The sequence below is a fragment of the Eschrichtius robustus genome, chromosome 15, assembly GCF_028021215.1.
Source record: "Eschrichtius robustus isolate mEscRob2 chromosome 15, mEscRob2.pri, whole genome shotgun sequence".
Taxonomy (NCBI): domain Eukaryota; kingdom Metazoa; phylum Chordata; class Mammalia; order Artiodactyla; family Eschrichtiidae; genus Eschrichtius; species Eschrichtius robustus.
This window is the reverse complement of record NC_090838.1, coordinates 94397898-94401627: the sequence shown is the minus strand read 5'-3', so window position 1 is coordinate 94401627 and position 3730 is coordinate 94397898. Positions and strand designations below refer to the sequence as shown.

General features: G+C 39.1%; 1 pseudogene; it reads right to left on the bottom strand.

Annotated features, from left to right (window-relative positions):
* Window positions 1-2884: 2884 nt before the first annotated feature.
* Window positions 2885-3317, bottom strand: LOC137777747 (transmembrane protein 14C pseudogene; annotated as a pseudogene).
* Between the last annotated feature and the right edge of the window lie 413 nt (window positions 3318-3730).

Genomic DNA, 3730 nt, shown 5'->3' with positions numbered 1-3730 from the left:
CCCACGCACATATGGGCACCTAATTTACAACAAAGAAGGCAAGAACATACAATGGAGAAAAGAGAGTCTCTTCAATAAGTGGTGCTGGGAAAACTGGACAGCTACATGTAAAAGAATAAAATTAGAACACTACCTAACACCATATACAAAAATAAATTCCAAATGTATTAAAGACCTAAATGTAAGACCAGACACTATAAAACTCTTAGAGGAGAACATAGGAAAAACACTCTTTGACATAAACCACAGCAAGATCTTTCCTGACCCACCTCCTAAAGTAACAGAAATAAAAACAAAAATAAACAAATGGGACTTAATTAAACTTAAAAGCTTTTGCACAGCAAAGAAACCATAAACAAGACAAAAAGACAACCCTCAGAATGGGAGAAAATATTTGCAAATGAAACAACTGACAAAGGATTAATCTCCAAAATATACAAACAGCTCATGGAGCTCAATATCAAAAAAACAAACAATCCAGTTAAAAAATGGGTGGAAGACCTAAATAGACATTTCACCAAGGAAGACAGACAGATGGCCAAAAGTCACATGAAAAGATGCTCAACATCACTAATTATTAGAGAAATGCAAATCAAAACTACAATGAGGTATTACCTCACGCCGGTCAGAATGGCCATTATCAAAAAAGCTAGAAACAATAAATGCTGGAAAGGATGTGGTGAAAAAGGAACCCTCCCACACTGTTGGTGGGAATGTAAATTGATACAACCACTATGGAAAACAGTATGGAGGTTCCTTAAAAAACTAAAAATAGAACTACCATATGACCCAGCAATCCCACTACTGGGCATACACCCTGAGAAAACCATAGTTCAAAAAGAGACATGTACTACAATGTTCATTGTAGCACTATTTACAATAGTCAGGACATGGAACCAACCTAAACGTCCATCATCAGATGAATGGATAAAGAAGATGTGGCACATATATACAATGGAATATTACTCTGCCATAAAAAGGAACGAAATTGAGTTATTTGTAGTGAGGTGGATGGACCTAGAGTCTGTCATACAGAGTGAAGTAAGTCAGAAAGAGAAAAACAAATACCGTATGCTAACACATATATATGGAATCTAAAAAAAAAAAAATGGTACTGATGAACCTAGTTGCAGGGCAGGAATAAAGAGGTAGACATAGAGAATGGACTTGAGGACATGGGGTAGGAGGGCAAAGCTGGGGCAAAGTGAGAGTAGCATCGACATATATACCCTACCGAATGTAAAATAGTTGGCTGGTGGGAAGCAGCAGCATAGCACAGGGAGATCAGCTCGGTGCTTTGCGATGATCTAGAAGGGTGGGATAGGGAGGATGGGAGGGAGGCTCAAGAGGGCTGGGATATGCAGACATGTGTATGTATATGGCTGATTCGCTTTGTTGTGCAACAGAAACTAACAGGGTATTGTGAAGCAGTTATACTCCAATAAAGATCTATTTTAAAAGATAAGTTATACAATGAGAAAAATGCAAGCACTGTTTAAACTCTTGATAAGTATTTTACAAAGAAATAAAACTTTAAAACTCTGAAAAAAAAAAAGTCATCACCAAACCTAAGGCTATCTAGACTTTCTCAGTGTTATCTATTAGAACTTATATAGGTTTGAATTTTACAGCTATGGTTCCTCGTACTGGTAATTGCTGTAGAAATGGGCAGAAACACATTTGCCTTCCTACAGCAATCTCTGGTCAGAGGTTGGCATGAACTTAATTGGTTTTCACTACTGATTTTTAAACTTCCAACATTGGAATCACCTGGCATATTAGTCAGGTTGAGGTTGTCCAGAGAAACAAAACCAGTACTGTGTGTGTGTGTGTGTGTGTGTGTGTGTGTGTGTGTAAATAGGAATTGGGCCACACATTCATGGAGACAGGTGAACGCTAAATCGGCAGTGTGGGCTGGTGGGCTGGAGACCCAGGATGGTACAGTTCCAGTGCAAAGGTAGTCTGATGGTCAGATTAGCCAAAGTTTAAAAAATCCATGGTATTCTGTGATGGAGAGAATTTGGGGAGAAAAGGGCATGTCCACCATTTTCTGGAAAGTGTGGATTGCAAAATTTTTTGCAAAATCGTCAAACAATTTCTATAAATTTAAAAGGCACCTATTATTTGAACAAGCTATCATACACTGTGGAAATCAATTCCAGGAGTTTCAGCCTGTAAACTTTTTTGTTGAAAAAGTAAAGAATGAAAGACAGAATAAGGAAACAATATGTGTAAATACAGGGAAAGGTCTAGAGGAAGATTCTACCAAATTATTAAAAGGCTGTGTTGGGGGGGGATATTGAAAAGATGATATTAAATTTATTTTATAAAAACAAAACAAACAAACAAACAACAACAAAAAAAGGTAGTCTGATGGAGAATCCCCCCTTGCTTGGGTAAGCAGGTCTTTTTGTTCTCTTCAGGGTCTTCAGTTGATTAGGTGAGGCCCACCCACACTATGGAGAGCAATTTGCTTATTCAAAGTTCACCAGTTTAAATGTTAATCTCATCCAAAAACACCCTCCAAGCTGACACAGAAAATTAATCATCACACCTGGGGAGCTTTAAAAAATACTGATGCCTGAGTCTCATCCCCGGTGATTTTGATTTCATTGGTCTAACATGTGTTCTCAGCATCCAGATGTTTATCAGGGGCCCCAGTGGTGACGCCTTACATTTTATCTCTGGAGATTTCGCCTATAGATTCAGAAAGAAAAGATAACACCAACATACAAGAATCAAACTGTATGCTTCTACTATAGGAAGAAGCTATTTTTGTGTTACACTCTACCCACCTCTTTCGGGCTGTAATGATAATAACTGACTTTTTTCTCTGCAAAGTTGGGTTTTTTTGGTTTGTTTTTGTTTTAAGTAAAATAGAATATGTGAAAATGCTGTACTTATTTATCTTAATATGCTAAAAATAGTGAAAATTTAAAAATTCTTCATGAGTCCAAGCTGGGCCATGACTTCTACTGATGGGGTTTACCCAACGCACTAATTCCAAGTTTGGCGACCATCAGCAAACTGGCACCTGCAATTAAGGCTGCAGGCATAAATTTTCCAGAGTGGTAGAATCTCATTCCCATAATGCCAGCCAAGGTTCCAGATGTAACTAAGAAAACCCAAATGTTCCTTGGATCCTGAGACAGCTGATAGGCACCCAGGCTCACTAATCCACTGAACAGGGGCCCAGCAGCCAGGGATGGGACACTGCCTGCTTTTGCATAGCCAATGATCCCGCCGGAAGCAACCAGCGCTACATAGCCAAAGCCAATCCAACGTTAAGGCACTAGTGGGCCGGAGTCCTTCTGCATTGTTCTCTTTCACTCCGTCCAAACGGAAGATCACGCCAGGCCTTCACCTCCTTCCTGAAGGTCTGCATTTGCTGACGAGGGTGCACTGGCCTAGGAAACCTACTGTCTCTGCCACAAAGTTTAACAATATTTTTTCTAATTCTATTACTCATCAATATCCTCATTCCTCCTTGTTTTACATGTGGCCATTTTAATTTATATTTATGGTAATTAAAAATAAATTAGATTTAAAATTCAGTTTCTTAATCACAACAGGACTTTCAAAGGATTCAAGAGCCACCTGTTTTGGCTACTGTCCATGGTGTCAGGCAGCACAGATACAGGCTCTTTCCATCTTCGCAGAGAGCTCTGTTGGGCAGCCTTGATCTAGAACAATAAACTTAGCTCAGCATGCTCTGTGCCAAAAACTGAGA